General features: G+C 43.8%; 1 long non-coding RNA gene across 7 annotated transcripts in view; it reads left to right on the top strand.

Annotated features, from left to right (window-relative positions):
- The first annotated feature begins 3,854 nt into the window (after nucleotides 1–3,854).
- The window catches only part of LOC144593454 (uncharacterized), a 120,964-nt gene continuing 102,717 nt past the window's right edge, over nucleotides 3,855–22,101 (top strand). For all 7 annotated transcript variants that reach the window (XR_013547253.1, XR_013547255.1, XR_013547258.1 and 4 more), the window contains exon 1: nucleotides 3,855–4,027. This is a non-coding gene — a long non-coding RNA (uncharacterized LOC144593454). The remainder of the gene's footprint in view (nucleotides 4,028–22,101) is intronic.

The raw sequence follows: 22,101 nt of genomic DNA, 5'->3' as shown, positions 1-22,101 counted from the left end.
TGGTTTGTCCTTATTGTCAAATGCGTCAAAACATAGTGCTAAACCTTGTTTGCGTGCTATCCAGGCAAATCAAAGCACATAAATACATCACAGTAATGCAAGAGAGAAAAGTAAACAGAATACACTTCATGATGATGGATGTCAGAGCGAACATGCAGTGTCATTAAGGCACATTACCTTGTTTCTTTTTGGCACAGGGATGATAGTGGTTTTCTGAAAGCATCTGTGCACTGTGGATGACTTGATTGTAATCCTGTATAGTTTTTTCACTGACTGGAAAGCACGCAACAAAAAAGCTTTTCACTGTACCTCAGCACATGTGTCAATAATAAACTAAACTAAACTAAACTAAAGTAACTAAACCTAACCTCAGATTGGAGTGGGGAAAAGATAAAGTTAAAGATGCCGGCACATACTCCCGCCAGCTGGTCCACGTGGGAACTAAGCACGCGGCGGGGGAATCGGTCCGGCCTTCTGCAAGTTCACAGGTGCATCACGAGGCTGACGGAGCAGGTGACATTGTTCCGCTGGTCTTCTGTTCAAAGTGAGCACAGAATTCTTTGAGCTCGTCAGAGAGGAATGCGTTGTTGCCAGCAGTGCTGCAGCTTGGTGGCGCAGCGGTAGAGTTGCTGCCTTACAGCACTTGCAGCGCCAGAGACCTGGGTTCAATCCCGACTTTGAGTGCTGTCTGTGCGGAGTTTGTACCTCCGCGGACCACATGGGGTTTCTCTGAGATCTTCAGTTTCCTTCCACACTCCAAAGATGTATAGGTTTATAGGTTGATTGGCTTGTTATAAGTGTAAATTGTCCCTAGTGTTAATGTGTGGGGATTGCTGGTCGGCACAGACTCGGTGATTCGAAGGGCTTGTTTCCGCGCTGTATCTCTAAACTAAATTTCACCTTGTAGCCCTTTATAACATGCAAGCCTTGCCACAATTGATGGGTGTCTTTTGGGTTGGTCTGGGACTCTGCCTCGGTCTGGTATTGGCTTTTGGTGCCCCTGATGGCTATGCCTAGGTCGTACCTAGGCGTCAGGATACCTGACATAAATTGTCATGGCAGGTAATAGGGACAGCACTTCACCGTTAGATATTCCAAATCAGACAAACTTGCTTGGACCAATATGCCCGAGCACGACTGATTAGGAAGTAGACGCTCTCTGCCCTTCCCTTACCTGAGCTGCCATAAGGTGCATTTGGTGAATTGAAGCCCTCAGGTGGCATGGCACAGTTAGGTGAAGCTAGTATAAGCGATTTCTCTGTAAAACATTGTTTTAGTTCTCTGAGGTAGTTCATCCAGCTTGTTTACAATAGTTTGCACATTTGTATGGAGTAAGCTGGGACAAATGACTTGAAACTGAGTTGGCCAGTGTGTCCACCATGCTTCCTGGGTATGTGGTTGCTTCAGGTCAGGCCCAGCGGTCGATGTGCAGTGTTGGTCGTTCCAGAAGTAAAGTGGATGCACTGATGGGATACGAGATTGGACGATCTGGAGGAGTGTGTAGGAAGGAACTGCATATGCTGGTTTACACCAAAGATAGACACAAAATGCTGGAGTAACTCAGCGGGACAGGCAGCATCCCTGCATAGAAGAAATGGATGAAAGTTTCAACGTCAACCATTCCTTCTATCCAGAGATGCTGCCTGTCCCTCTGAGTTACTCCAGCACTTTGTGTCTAGAGCGTCGAGCATCTGGAGCGTCGGGCTCTTGGCCCGGTCAGGCTTTGCTGTCAGGTCTCGGTGACAGACTCTCCACGAGGTCAGACCCTTTGCTCACTTGGGCCTCGGGGTCAGGTTGTGAAGTCAATTACTTCCAGCAATCAATGTGCTTGTCTGAATAAGTCCTTTGAAAGGTCAGTAAATCGCTGATGGCTTATATTTTCATTGGTCGCGGTTCCAGTGTCGGTAGTCGGGTCACATTGGATCATGCAATTTGGCACTATAAAAGGTCATAAGGTTATGTGATAGGAGAAGAATTAGGCCATTCAGCCCATCAAGTCTACTCCACCATTCAATCATGGCTGATCTATCTCTCCCTCCTAACCCCATTCTCCTGCCTTCTCTCCATAACCTTTGACACTAGTACTAATCAAGAATCTATATCTCTGCCTTAAAAATATCCACTGACTTGGCCTCCACAGCCTTCTGTGGCAAAGAATTCCACAGATTCACCACCCTCTGGCTAAAGAAATTTCTCCTCATTTCCTTCCTAAAAGAACATCCTTTAATTCTCAGGGTATGACCTCTAGTCCTTCACTCTCCCACTAGTAGAAACATCCTCTCCACATCCACTCTGTCCACGCCTTTCACTATTCTGTATGTTTCGATGAGGTTCTCCCTCATTCTTCTAAACTCCAGCGAGTACAGGCCCAGTGGCAACAAACGCTCATCCTAGGTTAACCTACGATGAGCGTTCGGGTCCTCTGTTTAGATGGCTCCAGTGGTCTGGACATGAGATTGGCTGCACCTGGTTTTGTAATTTGGATGTCAGGCACTTCAGAAGCCCTCCACAGTGTGGAGTTAACACATTCTCCTTGTGACCGCCAGGGTTTCCTCTGGGTGCTCCGGTTTCCCACCGCATCCCAAAGCTGTGCGGGTTTGTGGGTTAATTGGCCTCTGTAAATTGCCCCTGGTGTGTAAAGAGTGGATGCGAAAGTGAGACAACATAGAACCAGAATGAAAGGGTGATTGATGTTTTGCGTGGGCCAAAGGTACAGTTTCCATGCTGTTTCTCTAAATTAAACTAAACTAAACTTAGTCTGAAAATATGTATTTATATTCAATCAAAGAACAGCAGAAGCAGAACAACATCCTTGCCTCAAGATATCTCAATGGAAATGCATTGGGCATATTAGACTTCCGTTGACATGATTTGGCAGTTTTATATTCAATCAGCTTCTCAAACCCTATTATTTTTAATTCTTTGCCATTTGAAGGAAAACAGTAAAACTGTTTTCTTTGTCTTCATTGAGATCTGTGAACCTCAAATACAGACTAACATGCACATTTTGACGGCATCTCTATTGCCGGAGGTCGGATTCAAGTTCATTTTCATGTTCGGAGCCTGAGGATCATTCCGGATTGCTCCTGTTGTATTTACTACATCCAATAGTTTGCATTATCTTCCCTATAGTGGAGGTGTTAGCAACGCCATGATCACACAGAGAAGATATGATGTGATTTTCATTCAGCACACAGGTGCAGGCAGAATGGGGCGAGGAGATTTGCCATCAATACAGGTTTTCCCAAAGGGTGATCGCACTCATGCCTCATCTGCAAATTCCTGGCAGCCCACTGCTAGGCCCATCAGCCCTGGAAGCTTTCTGTGACCTTCCCCCTCCCCCACCCACCTTGCAAAAATGCAATGTCTCATGTGAACCACTATTCTTCAACAGTCTGTCTGACCATTCCAGGGAATATTCTCTATCTCTCCTCCAGTATTATTCTAGTTTAGAGATACAGCATGGAAACGTGCCCTTTGGCCCACTGAACCTGTGCCAACCAACAATCGTCCATACATTAATTCTATCCTACACACCAGGGACAATTTACAGCAGCTCTTTAATCTACAAACCGACACATCTTTGAAATGTGGGAAGAAACCGAAGCACGCAGAGAAAACCCACGCAGTCACAGGGAGAATGTACAAACTCCCGTACGGCAGCACCCGTGGTCAGGATTGAACTCAGGTCTCAGGCGCTGTAGGGCAGCAACTTTACCGCTGTGCCACTGTGCTACCCACGTAACTACTTATCATTTACTGGAAAAACATTGCATGAATTATGTAATGTCCCTTTAAGACTTCGCTGCAGAGAGAATGCCTGCTGATCTACAGACCAACAGCGGTGACAACATGTAATCCCTCAACAGGGGTGCCATGCTGATACTGGCGCTGCTAGATTCAGTAGAGCATTACACAAGGATGCTCAACTATACTCTAAACTCCACAACCAGTATTGTGATGACCATCAATGCCACATGATGCCATTTAAACAGTTGAACTACAATTTCCAGCACAGGGATTTCAGGTACGTTTCTACATTTACACAAAGAGTGGGCTTTGTTATCCCCCTTTGATACCAGTTTTTAATCTCAAACTTTTATCTGCTCTTTTGATTACTTCAAAGCCAGCATCTGAGTTAGATTTAGCTCTTAGGGCTAAACGAATCAAGAAATATGGGGAAAAAGCAGGAAACGGGGTACTGATTTTAGATGATCAGCCATGGTCATATTGAATGGCGGTGCTGGTTCGAAGGGCCGAATGGCCTACTCCTGCACCTATTTTTCTATGTTTCTATGTTTCCATGTTCTATCAGCTGTAAAGCATAAATGGAATGTGCTAATGAATAAACTATGTTTGCATATTCCCTATTCATGTCTGATTAACAAACACTTGACAAAGGAAATAATAATGTTTGAAATGGTGAAGGATCTTATATTCCTTCGTATATTCCCAAATGCACAGTGAGTGTGGACAAGCATTCTTGCTGGCTCTTTTAATGCTATTACTTGCAATCATTTGCAAGTTATAATGCATCTTTGGAAAATATAAGCAGTATTAAAAGAAGTTTAAACATTACAGGTTCTCCTTTTCTGCTGGTTTACACCTCTATAGCAATAGTAAACATGCCCTGCAAATAGTGTTAACTTTCACCTGGTTCTCTGGAAATCATTTGTAAGATTGGTAAAAATCTATTAATGTAGCACCATGGGATTTTGCGCACAAAACCACTGCTGAAACGGGACCTGCATGGATCCTGTCAGAGCAGCAGTGTCTCTGTCATTGCCATGGTAACCATGGCCTGGATAGAGTGAATGTGGAGAGGATGCTTCCACTAGTGGGAGAGCCCGGGATCAGAGCTCATAGCCTCAGAATTAAAGGACGTTCATTTAGGAAGGAGATGAGGAGAGATTTCATTAGTCGGAGGGTGGTGTGGAATTCATCGCCACAGACAGCTGTGGAGGCTCGTCAATGGATATTTCTAAGGCAGAGATTGATAGATTCATGATCAGTATGTGTCAGGGTTTATGGGGAGAAGGTAGGAGGATGGGGTTAAGATAGGGAAAGATATATCAGGCATGATTGAATGGCGGTGTAGAGTTGATGGGCTGAATGGCCTAATTCTGCTCCTATCACTTACGAACATGAACTTATTAGTAAGTGCGTCAGAGATTGAAGAGCTCTCCTCAATAACAGCGATGGCACATTGGCAGAAGTACCTGCCCCAGAGGTGTGGAACATGTTGGGGTTAGGGCGAGTTCCCCAGTTATCTCCCTGAACCTCTGGGAGGGGATGGATTCTATTTACACAACAGTCTATTTAAAGTTAAATAGCCAGAACCAATGATAATCAAAGAAAGGCACAAAGTGCTGGAGTAATTCACTGGATCAGGCAGTATCTCTGGAGAACAGGGATGGATGTTTTGGGTCGGGACTTTTCTTCAGACTGATTGTAGTGGTGGGGGAAAGGAAGCTAAAAGAGAGGAGGAGCAAGACGAAGCCTGGCAAGTAATAGGTGGATACAGGTGAGGGGGTAAAGGTCTCTCTGGGAATGGGAAGAGGAGTTAAAATGGTTAGCAATCGAGAGATCCAGTAGGACTGCTTGCGTGTTTGTCAAAATGGCCGCTGAGTCTGCGCTTGGTTTCGCCGATGTACAGGAGACAACATCGGGAAGCTTGGATACAGTAGACGAAGTTGGAGGAGGTACACGTGAATGTCTGTCACACCTGGAAGGACTGCTGTGGTCCCTGGATAGAGGTGGGGGAGATGGTATACTGAGAGGTGTTAAATCTCCTGCAGTTGCTGGGGAAAGTACCTGGGGAGGGGTGGTTTGGGTGGGAAAGGATGAATGCATCAAGGAGTTGCGGAGGAAGCATTGTCTGCAGATGGCAGAAAGGGGTGGGGATGGGAAGATGTGACTGATGGTGGGATCACGTTGGAGATGACGGAAATGTCGGAAAGTTGTGTGTTGGATGCGGAGGCTGGTGGGGTAAATGGTAAGGACTGGGGACCTCTATCCTTGTTCTGTCAGGAGAGAGGGAGAGTGAGAGCACAGCTACAGAACACAGATAAGTTGCAGGTGAATGACACATCTATGACAACAGGGGGTAATCCACATTTACTAAAGATAGAGGACACCTCAGATGTCCTAGAATTGAAAGCTTCATTTTGGGACCTGATGTGGTGTAAATGGAGAAATTGAGAGCAGGAGATAACAGCCCAGCAAGAGGCAGTGTGGGAGGAGGTACAGTCCAGATGACTGTGGCAGTCAGTGGGTTTGTAGTAGATGTCAGTTGATAGTCTGTCCCCTGTAATGGAGACAGAGAGATCAAGAGAGGAAGAGAGGTGTCAGATATCATCCAAATGAATTTGAGGGCAGGGTGGAAATTAACGGTGAAGTTGATGAAATCAACCAGGTCTGCACGTGTGCAGGAGGCAGCCACAATGCACTCATCCATGTGGTGGAGAAAGGGTTAGGGGATGGTGCCCCTATATGTTTGGAACAAGAACTATTTGATGTAAACAACAAAAGGGCAAGCATAGCTGGGGCCCATGTGATTGCCCATGGGTATACCTTTAACATGAAGAACATGAGAGGTCAAAAGAGAAGCTTTCCATTCTAGGACATCTGAGGTGTCCTCGAGGGGGCGTGGCTGCGTTCTGCAGCTGCGGCTCACCGGCAGTCTCTCTGTCTTTTTTTTGTTTTTTTGTCGATTGTTATCGTTTAAATGTATGTTTTGATTTATTTTTAACTCTGTATATGTGGGGGGGGGGGGGGGGGGGGGGGGTGGGGGGGTTGGGGGAAACCTTTTTTTCCAATCTCCTCCTCAACGGAGATGCGACCTTTACCGTGTCGTATCTCCGTTCGCGCTACGGCCTAACACCGTGGAGTCGGCGGCCTCCAGCTGGGATCGACCTTGAAGACTCCGGTCGCAGGGCCTGGACTTACCATCTCGGAGGTTTCGGCCGTGGGCCCTGCAGACCGCAACATCGGGAGTTCGCAGGTCCCTGGCTGGTGACCGGCTTTCGGGAGCTCCAGCCGTAGCAGCTTCGACCGCCCCGAAGCGCGAGGTTTGATTGACACGCTCGCAGGCCCCTCATCGCCCTGCGTGGCCTGGCTGCGGCACTTTCCATCGCCCGGTGGGGGCTCAGGACCTTCATCGGCCTGCTCGGCTCGGCCCTGGGACTTTCCATCGCCCGGTGGGGGCTTCAAAAGTTGTGAGCCTCGATCGCCTCGTGGCACCACAGGAGAAGAATTAGGAGGAGATAAGACTTTTCTTTGCCTTCCATCACAGTGAGGGTGTGCCTGGAGCAATCACTGTGATGGCTGTTTGTGTTAAAATTTGTAATTGTGTGTCTTGTGTTCTTTATTGTCTACTGCCGGACCCTGACGTGAGAGGACGCTGGTGCTATTTGTTCGCCACTACTCCGTCAGGACAGTTTGTTTGTTTGTTTTTATGTCTTGACTGTATTGTAAAGCGTCTTTGAGCATTTGGAAAAACGCTATAAAAAATAAATGTTTATTATTATTATTATTATTAGAAGTTATTGAGGGTGAGGTCAAGTTTCTCCAGATGGAGGGGAGCGTTAGTAGAGGGAAATTAATTGGATCTATTCAAGGAAGAACCAAAGGGCCTTGAAACCTTCCTGGGGGGAGGTGGTGGTGTAAAGAGACTGGACATCCATGGTATACATGAGGCATTGGGGGCCTTGAAATTGGAAGTTGTTAATTAGTTGAAATGGGTGTGAGGCGCAGAAGCAGGCCCTTCGTCCCATCGAGTCCACGCCACCCAGCGACCCCCACACATTAACACTATTCCACACACACGAGGGACAACTTACACTTATACCAAGCGAATTACCCTACAAACCTGTACGTCTTTGGAGTGTTGGAGGAAACCGAAGATCTCGAAGAAAACCCACACGGTCACGGGGAAAACGTAGAAACTCTGAACAGTCAGCACCCGTTGTCAGGATCGAATCCAGTTCTCTGGCGCTGTAAGGCAGCAACTACCGCTGTGCCATCAGGCCGCCCTGTGAGGTGTCTTAGATGTAGGTCAAAGGGACTGAACAAGGTGGGTTAGGATGGAATCAAGGTATTCCTTGCTGCAGAGCATAATGCTGACAATTGAAAACCCTGAGCTAGTGGATGCTCTCTGCATCAATTATATACTTTCTTATCTTGACTAAAGCTGCTGGTAAAGTCCTGTTTAAGCCTTGGTCTTTTTAATATTAAACAATTTTGCATTATAGTATGTAATGAAATATGGCAGCACATAGCTACAATCATCAGAATCACATCTTGTGTAATTAAATCATTAAGCAGAAACAATAAAAGATAATTTTCCATGGGTGATACTTTATTGAGATTGATGAGTTCAATATGACTTATTAGGATCAAACAATATGCCAACATGCGTTCCAGATCATAATATTTCAAAGGCAAAGTAATCTGTCCTTCCTAGAGTTCTCTCAGTAATGTGGAAATGGATTTGAATATGAAACCTTGTTATTTAGGACACATGAGATATAGGCAAATACTGGGCCATTCCAGTGGGCCATACGGTGGCGCAGCGTTAGAGTTGCTGCCTTACAGCAAATGCAGTGCCTGAGACTCAGGTTCGATCCTGACTACGGGCGCCGTCTGTATGGAGTTTGTATGTTCTCCCCGTGACCTGCGTGGGTTTTCTCCGAGATCTTCGGTTTCCTCCCACACTCCAAAGACGTACAGGTATGTAGGTTAACTGACTGGGTAAATGTAAAAATTGTCCCTAGTGTGTGTAGGATAGTGTTAATGTACGGGGATCGCTGGGCGGCGTGGACCCGGTGGGCCGAAGGGCCTGTTTCCGCGCTGTATCTCTAAATCTAAATCAGAGTATGCATGTTCTCCTCGTGACCTGTGTGGGTTTTCTTGAGATCTTCTGTTTCCTCCCACACTCCAAAGACGTACAAGTTTGTAGGTTAATTGGCTTGATAAATGTTCCTAGTGGGTATAGGGTAGTGTTAATGTGCGGGAATCGATGGTCGGCGTGGACCTGATGGGCCGAAAGGGCTTGTTTCCGAGCTGTATCTCTAAACTAAATTATACTAAATCTGCAATGCCTTGTCTCTATGTCTTGGAGTTCGAAAGACCCAAAGTGCAAGCCATTGTAAAATGATTTGGCCACTTTATCACCCAGCCAAAATATTCAGATATCTGTCAATCAATTATTTTACATCCTCCAGTGCGAGTGCATCCATCATTATGGTTTGTTCTGCTACACTGAGTACAAACAAACATAGTTATAAAGTGTTGGAGGGAATTTTGTATTTAACCTGTACATTGAATCACAAAATAAAGCAAAATAAAGCAGGTATGTAGGTTAATTGGCTGGGTAAATGTAGGATAGTGTTAATAGTGTTAGTGTGCGGGGATCGCTGGGCGGCGCGGACTTGGTGGGCCGAAAAGGCCTGTTTCCGCTCTGTATATATATGATATGATATGATATGATATGATCTCGTAGAACAGTGGTGAGTTTCTCAAAGTGGGTTTATTCAAATCCTTAAGTGAGCATTGGGAAACACTCTGAGAGAACCCAAAGTGTTTCAAAGATTCACATCACCCACAGGACTTTTATATTCTTATAACGCAATGATTACATGTAGATTCGACATTTTTGAAATCATTCATCATTGATCAATGTCTCTGCAGCCATTCATCTTTGTCTTTCACCAGTTATCTTCAACCTTATGGTCCCTGCTATTTAGAAAACGACTCTCCCATTTGTGTAACGGAAGGGTGCAATAAAAGGCAGAAGGGGGCAGGGAGCGGGGGCTGGGAGGGGAGATACACCAAGTTAACAGAAATAGTGTGGAGGAAAAGTTCACAAATTGCACAATCTTCCAGAATAATAGATTAGGAAATAATATTGGAGAAAATGATAGATTTTGCCTTTCGTAATGAATCTGAGATATTTTCTGTGACAGCAGCTTGCAAAGGAACAACCTCTGGATCCTTGAGGTCTGGGTTTCATGGAAGCATCTTGACTTGCATGTTCTCTTGCACCACCCTGACTGTGAAATGCATCACCATTCATTCATTGTCATTGCGTCCATGTTTAAAAGAATCATATCAAGGGGCAAATTTAGATTGAGCTTGAGGAGAGTATTCAAGAGAGTCAAGAGTCAAGAGTGTTTTACTGTCATATGTCCCAGATAGAACAATGAAATTCTTACTTGCTGCAGCACAACAGAACATGTAAACATAGTACACTGTAAACAATATAATAAACGAGAGAGAAAAAAAAGTTCAGTGTGTGTATACACACACACACACAATTACCCACATATATGGGTAATATATATGTATATATATATATATATATATATATATATATATATATATATATATATATATATATATATACACACACACATATATACATGCACACACACGCACACATACATACACAAAAAATAAACAAAAGTGCAATAATAGTAATAATAATAAGAGTCTATTGTAGTTCAAAGTTTATTTGAGGTTGCAGTGTTTAACAGCCTGATGGCTGTAGGGAAGAAGCTGTTCCTGAACCTGGACATTAACTTTTGGGCTCCTGTATCTTCTTCCCGATGGCAGGGGTGAAATGAGTGTGCGGCCAGGATGGTGTGGGTCTCTGATGATGCTGGCTGCCTTTTTGAGGCAGCGACTCCGATAAATCCCTTCGATGGTGGGGAGGTCAGAGCCGATGATGGACTGGGCAGTGTTCACAACTTTTGCAGTCTTTTCCGCTCCTGTGCTTTCAAGTTGCCGAACCAGGCCATGATGCAACCAGTCAATGTGCGCTCTACTGTACACCTGTAGAAGTTCAAGAGAATCCTCTCTGATATACCGAACCTGCGTAATCTTCTCAGGAAGTAGAGGCGTTAATGTCCTTTATTTATAATTGCATCTCCCAGTTGAAATCCAAGTCTGCACCATTCATGTCAAACAATCCTGAACAGAACAAGAAATCTACCCGCAACCTTTGCAGAGCCATTAAGGTTGCCTGGAGGGAATACTGGACCAATCTGGAGGCCTGAGGCAATGACACGGGTACCCATAGATTATGCCAAAGCTTGCACACTATAAGGGGCTACAAGGTGAATGTGAGCAGGATCACTGGTAAAAAAAGGCTCCCTCCCCGATGAAAATGCATTCCGTGCCTGTTTTAAACAGAGGCAAACCCACCCCTCCAGTATCGGGTGCGCTTGTACGAACAGTACTGTGGCAGACATAAGGTTGGCTTTCCCGAGAGTGGTCAAACCTGACTGCTAATATCATGAAACTCCTAGGTTGAATGAAATAGAGGCCGGTGGTGATCTTGGGATTGGTCAGTATGGAGACTATGGCCAATGGTGAAGTGAAGATCTTTCAGGAAACTGGTGTGCCCATATCTATTCCTAATGATCACACTCCATTTACCTTAATGATCTCACACTGACATGATATTTAGAAAGAAAACTTTTTTTTCCAAAGTATGCCATGGATTGTTTTACAGCATTTAAAAAAATGAATTATGGCAAGGTACAAAATAAAGAAAATCCAAGATTTTTTTTAAACTTTCTTATTTAAAAATTGACCATGGCACTCAATGGACCCATCAAAGTTTCCTAGAAGGGATATTCTGTTGGGAAGTTTAGAGATACAGGGCAGAAACATACTTTTCGGCCCACCTCGTCTGTATTGACCAGTGATCACCACACATTAGCACTAACCCCCGCACACCAGGGACAATTTTACATTTACACCAAGTCAAGTAACCTACAAACCTTGTACGTCTTTGGAGTGTGGGAGGAAACCAAAACTTCCACACAAAGGATGGTGGGTGTATGGAACAAGCTACCAGAGGAGGTAGTTGAGGCTGGGACTATCTCATCATTTAAGAAACAGTTAGACAGGTAAATGGATAGGACAGGTTTGGAAGGATATGGACCAAGGGCAGGCAAGTGGGACTAGTGTAGCTGGGACATTGTTGGCTGGTGTGGGCGAGTTGGGCCAAAGGGCCTGTTTCCACACTATATCACTCTATGACTATCTGGGAGAAAACCCACGCAGGTCACGGGGAGAATGTACAAACTCCATATAGATAAGCACCTGTAGTCAGGATCAAACCCGGGTCTCTGGTGCTGCAAGGCAGTAGCTCTACCACTGTGCCACCCTGACTGATTTATTGCTGATTTCCATCTCCACACATAAATAGTCAACTAAAACTTTACCGTGGAAGCCCAGATTCTGATTATTCAACATAAAATCTTGTTTCACACCCAGCTAAGGGCAGTGCAGCTTTAACTTATGTTAGAATAGCAATAGAGTATTGCTGTAAATAATGATCCATCTATCTGTTAAAGAAATAACATCACACAAGAGTGCCAAACAATTACTTGTAATTGCCATCAGCTTACTAATGCTGTCTTGAATTTCAAAGAGATATCAACTTCATTCCTGATTTATCATTTTGCTTTGTTACTGTTATTTTTAGCCACCTTTGAACGAAATTTACAAAGGAAGTGTTTCAAGCCCAAACATGTAATGCTGTCAAAGATACCGTCCTAGATGCATAATTATCAGATCAGCATGGATACTTGCAAGATTATCTCACTGGAAGAGTAATTGTTTCTCAAGGACCATTTCAATATTATATATTTTTAAATACTGCTGTGAAACTGAGCAAACATAAACTGGTGCTAGAGCTCAACAGGTCAGGCAGCACCTGGGGAGGGAATGGAGAGGAGACGTTTCAGGTCAGCAAACCTCACCAGACTAATAGAAATAGGGGCAAGAAAGCTGACTTGCCAAGCTTTATCCCCTCCCCACCTCTCTTTTCCAGCTTTCTCCCTCCTCATCCTCCTATCAGTCTGCAAAAAAGGGTCCCGACTCAAAGCATGGCCTGTCCATAGAAATGTTTCGAACCCAAACATATACTGCTGTCAAAGATACCTTCCTCGATGCATAAATATCCGATCCACAAGGATACTTGCAACATTACCTCACTAGAAGAATAATTGTTTCTCAGGGACCATTTCAATATTATCCCATATTCTATATTACCACGCCTTCCCCAGCCAACAATGGGCCATTATGAGCTCCACCCTTCCTGAGGTCATCTGTTTTCAGCCCTGATTTGTTATGGCCTTTTTTCACCTCCAATTAATTCCCCCCCCCCCCCCCCCCCCCCCCCCCCATCCCCCATCCCCTCCCTCACCACCACTTTCAGTCTAAAGAAGGCTTCCGACCAGAAACGTCATTTATTCTTTTTATCCTGACCCGCAGAGTTACTCGAGAATTTGGAGTCTATTCCCTGTCCATAGAATATGGCTATTCACTTGCTGACCAAAAATAAGCTTTATGCTCAACCTCAGTCTCAGGTCTTGCCTTCAGTCATACAATTTATAACTCATGTGCTCATCCATGTATGTTTTAATGTGGCGTGAATCTCACCCTTTGGATTCATGACTTATTGATCTGTTTTCCAAACTCCACCCCTTGATGAGTGAAATAATATTTTCCCTATCAAAAAACAAACTGTTGAAGGAATCAATGTGGTGAGACAGCATCTGTGGAGGGGTTGGGACTGACATTTTGAGTCAGGACCAATAGTAGACAATAGCTGCTCAGGATAAGGATTTACAGTCAAATACGCATTTCCAATGAACTTAAAACCATTCTATACACAGAATAATGTCGTTTACAATCAATTATTTCAGAGTTGTTTTTAAATAAATGGCAGTTGAATGACACATAAGGGATAATGACCTGAAACGTTGCCTGTCCATTTCCTTCCACAGATGCTGCCTGACCTGCTGTGTACCTCCACCAGTTTGTTTATTTGCTCAAGATTCCAGCAAATGCAGTCTCTTGTATCTCCAACAATTTCCTCTAATCCTTCCATCAATTAATTTAAATGTAGCTACTGAACCCTCAGCTTAGAATTTGGTCCTGACAATTTACACTCTCCAGGCCTCTCGTAATTTTATACTTCCCCAATAAATCCTCTTTCAGCCTCCTTTATTCCAAAAGTCACAACATTAATTATTCAATCTCTCCTCATAACTATAATTCTCCTGCCATGAAATCATTCTTGAAAATGTCCACCCTCTCTGGTGTCCTCATCTCCCTCCTGTACTGTGGTGACATGCACTGAATGCTGGAAGCCAGCAAAGTAGTGTTTGTTTATTTGATTCACCTGGATATGGGTGTCATTGGTAGACCATCAATTATTGCCTCCATTGAACTGTTTTTGAGAAGTTGGTGACTGGTTGCCTTCTGGAACTGCTGCAGTCATTTTTTAAAAGGAACTCCTCATGGTTGCCAGGTGGTGAGTTCCTGGATTTAGATCCATTTATGATGAAGGAACGGATATATATTTCAAAAACCATGGTTCTGTGCAACTTAGAGGGGAAACTATCGGTTGTCCTCTTTGCCGTAAATGGCACGAGTTAGAGAGGTGAATAAAGAAGTGTTCGAGTTACTCAGCGGAGCAGGCAGCATCTGTGGAGGGAACGGACAGACAATGTTTTGGATTAGACTTTAGACTTTAGAGGTACAGTGTGGAATCAGGCCCATTGAGTCCACACTGACCAGTGATCAGTCACACCAGCACGGTCCTACACACTAGGGACAAATGACAATTTTTACCAGAGCCAATCACCCTACAAACCTGTAAGTCTTTGGAGTGTGGGATGAAACAGGAACATCCAGAGGAAACCCATGTGGTCTCAGGGAGAACATACAAACACTCCTCCACCCCTCTCCTGCATCCACCTATCACTTACCAGGCTTTGCCCCACTCCCTTTTCCAGCTATCTCCCCCATTCTCCATCAGTCTGAAGAAGAGCATCAACCCAAAATAACATCTATCCATTTCCCTCCACAGATGCTACCTGTCCTGCTGAGTTCCTCCAGCACATTTCTGCTCAAGATTCCAGCATCTGCAGCTTCTTGTTTCCCCTTCCTTGGTGACTAACTCCAGAGTGATTATTTTCTAGAAAGCACAAACTAATACCAAGGTAACTTTGTGATGGAATCAAAGGGTGTTTAAGGCAATGAACAATGTGCCAGTCGACTGTCCCACTTTATCCTGAAAGCTTCTTGCATGTTGGTGCACATTCAAGCTTCTGAGTTGTGCCTTGAAAATGGTGGAAAAGGATTGGGATGTCAAGATTTGGTCTGATTTTGGAGTTACCATTACTTGGCTGGTCTGTTTAAGTTTCTGGTTGATGGTGAGGGTCTTTGCATTGTGAATGCCATTGAATTTCATGTGTGTAGCTATACTCTGTCTTAGTTTAGTTTAGAGATACAGCATGGAAACAGGCCCTTTGGTCCACCTAGTCCGCACCGACTAGTGATCCCCTCACATTAACACTACCCTACACACTAGAGACCATTTGCACTTATACCAAGCCAATTAACCTACAAACCTGTATGTTTTTGGAGTTTGGGAGGAAACCGAAGATTTCCGAGAAAACCCACGCGGTCCCAGGGAGAACGTACAAACTTCGTACAGACAGCACCCATTGTCAGGATTGAACCCAGGTCTCAGGTGCTGCAAGCACTGTCAGGCAGCAACTCTACCGCTGCACCACTGTGCTGACCAAGCTTCTTGGAGATGCTCATGACCCAGCACTTGTATGATGCACATTGTATTTGCCACTTACTGTATGAACCTATGACAGTGGGTTGTTTGCCCCTTGATGCCCATAGACTTCACTTTAGCAGAGCTTCTTGACGTTATTGAATGTTACCTTAATGAAAAGAGCCATTGGTGCTGAACCCAATGCACAAGTTTTGGTCTTTTGTTGATTTGGGACAGAGGCTGTAACGATTTTATGCCAGGCTGAGCATTGGTTGAAGCCATTATTTGTGAATAGGTGTTTGTTGATATCACTATAGATGACATTATTTAGTTTAGTTTCGAATCACAGCATGGAAATAGACTTCGGCCTACCGAGTCCACGCCAACCATTGATCACCTGTTCACACTGGTTCTATTTTATCCCATTTTCTCATCCATTCCTTACACACTAGGGGCAATTTATCTACAAACCCACACATCCTTTAAATGTGGGAGGAAACAGGATCACCCGGAGGAAACCTATTCAGTCACAGGGAGAACGTGCAAACTTCACACAAATAGCACCTGAGGTCGGAACCGAACCAGGGTCCCTGCCACTGTGAGACAGCAGCTCTATCTATGCCACTATGCTGATTGATACTGGTTTCATCAGCCATATTTAGACAATATTTTAATATAATTCTCACTGATAGAAAACCAGAATTTTAAAAACATATGCATTAGAGATCTATCAGATCAAATTGTTGAACTGTTACATATTTGATATTTTTATTTTGTTATATCTCACCATATACTAAAACATCTTATTTTCCATTTGTCATGCATTTGCCCTTTATAGGGACATATGTGACTCCACATATTAATAATACACTGGATATTAATTTTATCTCACTTTTTATGAGATTGAACCAACATAGCAAAACTCAATTTATTTTCTACTTCCGTATAACAAGGAAAGTCTTCTTGCTTGAGTGGTGTTATAATTGCAAAGTTATCTTGCCAGCCTGATGGTGGTGAGAGATGTGGATAGTCAGTAGTGCTGAACATTGAATTTTGGTAAAGTTTATGGGCTGGCATTAATGTGTAGCATTATCAACTGGAGATCAACGTTCGGGCATTAATGTGCAGCATTATCAACTGGAGATCAACGTTCGGGCATTAATGTGTAGCATTATCAACTGGAGATCAACGTTCGGACATTAATGTGTAGCATTATCAACTGGAGATCAACGTTCGGGCATTAATGTGTAGCATTATCAACTGGAGATCAACGTTCGGGCATTAATGACTTTTGCCAAACTATGCCTTGTATTTCAAGATTTGTTCACCATGAATAGTTGTTGTTGGTCTTTTCTGGAGTTTTCCTTAACTAATGTAACAACCTGTGTCATAATGTTTTCTGCAATAATATCAGGTAGGGAATTAACATAGAACGTAGAACAATACAGCACAGGAACAGACACTTTAGCGCACAATGTCCATACCAAATATGATATCATTAAATTAATCTCCTTGGCCTGTATGTGATCTATATTCCTCCATTCTCTGCATATCCATGTGCCTATCTAAAACCCTCTTAAATGCCTCTATTATATCTGCTTCACTACCACCCCCGGCAATTCGAGGATACTGACCAAGCAATGGTGAAAGAAGAAGAAACAATCTACTTCATAATTAGGATATGGTATTTCTTGCAGGGAGACTTGAAAATTTTCTTGTCCATCTTAATGGTAGAGTGGTAGAGATCACATGCAATGGACCTGGCACGGAAGTCTCTAAAGATGATGTCCCATGGATGGTATTAAGTTTTTTAAAATATTGTTGTAGCTCCAAACATTCACAAATGTATCAGTACTGCAGTACTGGTGACTTGAGCTTTATAGATGATGGAGAGGTTTTGTGAGGAGTAATCCACTAATTACAGTCACTGCCCTGCTCACAGCCAGTATGTTAAGTTGACAGGCGCAGTTCAATAGTTTGTTGATATTAGTTGGGGTGATTTGAAGTGGTTGGCCATTGCGGGTCAAAATGAAGTTTGATCTTGTTTGACATGATAATTCCCTATCACTCTCAGAGAGTATTGTCACCTGACACCTGTTATACAGTGAGCCAGAAGATAAACACAAAATGCTGGCGTAAGTCAGTGGGACAGGCAGCATCTCTGGGGGGGGCATCTCTGGGGGTTTTAGGCGATTTTAGGCGATTTTTAAGGTGACTCCCGGCGACTAGGCTGTCGCCGACAGTTCGCCGGGTGTCGCGGGCATGATCGTGAGGAGTCTTCCAAGAATCGTAATGGATCTCGGCGCGTCGCTGAGAAATCATTCGGAGTGAAATTTTCCGGCGACAGCTGGCTTGTCGCCAGGTATCGTTGCTTATTGCGGGCGCTGTCGCCTGCTGTCCCCAGGTTTGCTAGGTTCTCTTAGATGCATTTAGAAGCACATAATATTAAATTAAGCAAAGTCATTTCAAAATACCATAAAATGCTTGTGTTTAATCAATTTATTTACCATAAGGACATTTGACAGGTAGATTGGAGGTGACAGTTTGACGGTCAGGTAAGCGTGGGAATTTCGCGAAGTTTATGGCTATCAGCCACTACATTTAAAGTGGGCTCCCAACCCAGGTATGCAACCCAGAAACCAGATATGCATCTCCCTTACATTTTCAAAGAATGCCCACACACCTTTCACAAAAATCCACTTAACCACTTTAAAAAAAATTTTTTTAATACAGCTATTAGTAAACTGGAAGTAAATCCAGCTTATGCCTTGTTACAGTGATGCTTGGTTTTTAAGTAACCCATACAAGATATTACAGTTCAAAACTCTTTAGTACTTACTGACTTGTCAGTGACTTCAGCGAAAATCAGGACGCCGGAGAAGCATTGACAGCGTGGGAATTTTGCGATGTTTTGAAAGACGCTGTAATCTTGACCTGACTCGGCATTGTCGTGGTCATTGTCGTCGGGTAAAAGAAAATGTTGGCGATCTGCTACGACTTTGACAGTCGCCAGCAGTCGCCTTAAAATCGCCTAAAGTGGGACAGGCCCTTTAACAATTAAGAATAAAGCATAAACACATCAAAACAATAAGGATACAACATTACGGTCTAAACATGTGGATGAAAATAAACCAGAGCAAAAAAAGAGACTACCTACTTGTTATTGAGTAGAACTACTACTCTTGGAAAAAGGCTGTTTTTATGTCTGGCTGTGGCTGCTTTGACAGTCCAGAGTTGCCTTCCAGAGGAAAGTGTTTCAAAGATTATGTGGCCAGGGTGAGAGGGGTCAGAGATGATCTTGCCCACTCGCTTCCTGGCCCTTGCAGTGTACAGTTTGTCAATGGGGAGAAGGTTGCAGCCAACAACTTTCTCAGCTGTTCGAACGATCCGTTGCAGCCTCCAGATGTTGTGCTTGGTGGCTGAGCCAATTCAGACCATGATGGAGAAGGTGAGGACGGACTCAAGATAGCAGTATAGAACTGGACCATTATTGCCAGTGGCAGGTTGTGTTTCCTCAATTGCCGCAGGAAGTACATCCTCTGTTGAGCCTTTCAGAGAAGATGCATTGGTATTGGTTTATTATTTTCACGTTTGCCAAGATACAGTGAAAAACTTTTTTTTGTGTGTATTCAGACAAATCCTACCATGCATGAGTACATCAAGCAGTGCAAAAGAGAAGAGTGCTGAATATGGTGTAACAGCTGCAGAGAAAGTAGAGATTAAAAAATGTGCGCAAGTGCCACGACAAAATAGATAGGAAGATCAGAAATTCATCCCTAGTACATGAGCGGAAGATTCTGATAACAACGTGGAAGATGTAATCTGAGTCATAATATTGCTTACTAAAAAAAAAGATTTGTCAAATGCATTATCATGAAGTTACTGATCCTTTAATCAGTGCACTATGTGAATCAATTTTAATACATCTTTTAAAAATGGAAATTTATTCCATTGCCCATAGTTGCCTGCCATCATGTTTTCACAATAAGTTGGCTGACACTGAGAATTATGGACCTCCATTGATTACCCATGAGCAGATATATCTGCTTTCTTTGGTTCCACAAGTAGAATATGCTAAGCAGCATGTGTGACTTAGCAATTTAATATCCGAAATAAATCCCTGAATAAAATGTGCACAGCAGTGTTAGCTATGGCTATGCTCAAGCTTAAGTAATGTTGTGCACAAATGTCTATTCAGATTTAATACATTTCTCTCAGTGCAATTTTAATTTTTATTAAAATAATATTTAAATGTTTCTGACTGATAGATAATGAATATATAAATATGACTTGTGTTTTTTATATATTTGCTAATAACGTGATGTGATACTTCTATTTATTCGTTTATACATGTAATTTGCACCCCAAGCTCCACACCACTGAGAATCAAGAGGAGATGTCCACATCAAAGGCAGAGACTGTCCACCCAGGCCTTGATGCCACCAATGACCAACTAGAAGTTGAGGAGGCAACAACCCAACTCAAATATGACAGGGAAGATAAACACAAAATACTGGAGTAACTCGGCGGGGTGGCAGCATCTCTGGAGAAAAGGAATGGAAACATAGAAAATAGGTGCAGGATTAGGCCATTTGGCCCTTCGACCCAGCACCGCCATTCAATATGATCATGGCTGATCATCCAAATTCAGTACCCTGTTCCTGCTTTCTCCCCATATCCCTTGATGCCATTAGGCCCAAGAGCTAAATCTAACTCTCTTGAATACATCCAGTGAATTGGCCTCCACTGCCTTCTGTGGCAGAGAATTCGACAGATTCACAACTCTCTGGCTGAAGTTTTTCCTCATCTCAATAAGTGATGTTCAAGGGAGGGAGCGGGACAAAGATATGATGTAGTTAGAGACAGGAAGACTAGTGGGAGAACTGGGAAGGGGGAGGGTATAGAGAGGGGAAGCAAGGACTACCTGAAGTAGCAGAAGTAGAGTTGGAGGACAGGAGTCATCACAGAGGGGGAGCAGTGAGAGAGCATGTTGGCAAACTCTCGTCAAAGAGAGGAGGAAAACTTCTTCAAAGTAGACATACCTTGAGGAGAATTTGATGTTTCGAGTCGAGACCCTTCTTCAGACTGATGTCAGGGGAGGGGGTGGGAAAACAGAGGATGTAGTCGGAGACAGGAAGACTATTTGACGTTTCGGGTCGAGACCCTTCTTCATTTGACATTTTAGGTCGAGACCCTTCTCCTCAAGGTATGTCCACTTTGAAGAAGTTCTCCTCTCTTCGACAAGAGTTTGGCAACATGCTCTCTCACTGCTCCCCCTCTGTGATTCCTCCTCCCTTCCAACTCCACTCTCCCACTTCAGGTAGTTCCTGCTTCTCCATCTATTCCCTCCCCCTTCCCAGTTCTCCCACTGGTCTTCCTGTCTCCGACTACATCCTATCTTTGTTCCGCCCCCTCCCCTGACATCAGTCTGAAGAAGGGTCTCAACCCAAAATGTCATCCATTCCTTCTCTCCTAAGATGCTGCCTGACACGTTGAGTTACTCCAGCACTTTGTGTCTACCTTCGATTTAAACCGGCATCTGCAGTTTTTATCCTATATATTCCAGAGGACCTCAGTGATGTTGTAATCATCATCATCCTCAACAGGGAAGCCTGTCTGTGACAACCACAGCGGTATCTTCCAGCTGTCTGCCATAGAGAAAGTCGTTGCCTAGCCTCTCAAGTGCCTCATTCCAGTGGCCAAAGAGCTATTCTACAAATTACATGGATGTTTCACAATCAAAAACCTCAGACTTAATAGAAAATAGGTGCAGGAGGAGGCCAATAGGCCCTGCGAGCCAGCACCACCATTCATTGTGATCATGGCTGATCATCCACAATCAGTAACCTGTGCCTGCCTTCTCCCCGTATCCCTTGATGCCACTAGGCCCTAGAGCTCTATCTAATTCTTTTAAATTCATACAGTGAATTAGCCTCCACTGCCTTCTGTGGCAGAGAATTCCACAAATTCACAACTCTCTGGGTGAAAAAGTTTCTTCTCACCTCAGTTTTAAATGACCTCTCCTTTATTCTTAGACTGTGGCTCCTGGTTCTGGACTCCCTCAACATTGGGAACATTTTTCATGCGTCTAGTTTGTCCAGTCCTTTTATAATTTTATATGTATTCAAAAAGATCCCCTCTCATCCTTCTAAACTCCAGTGAATACAAGCCCAGTCTTTCCAATCTTTCCTCATGTGACAGTCCCGCCATCCCAGGAATTAACCTTGTGAACCTACGCTGCACTGCCACAATAGCAAGGATGTCCTTCCTCAAATTAGGAGGCCAAAACTGCACACAATACTCCAGATGTGGTCTCACCAGGGCCCTATACAACTGCAGAAGGACCTCTGCTCCTATACTCAAATCCTCTCGTTATGAAGGCCAACATGCCATTAGCTATCTTCACTGCCTGCTGTACCTGCACTCTTACTTTCAGTGACTGGTGTACAAGGACACCCAGGTCTCATTGCACTTCCCCTTTACCTAACCTGACACCATTGAGATAATAGTCT

This window comes from Rhinoraja longicauda, chromosome 1 (assembly GCF_053455715.1).
Source record: "Rhinoraja longicauda isolate Sanriku21f chromosome 1, sRhiLon1.1, whole genome shotgun sequence".
Taxonomy (NCBI): Eukaryota; Metazoa; Chordata; class Chondrichthyes; order Rajiformes; family Arhynchobatidae; genus Rhinoraja; species Rhinoraja longicauda.
Note: the sequence above shows the minus strand (reverse complement) of the source record. Positions and strands in the feature narration are given on the sequence as shown.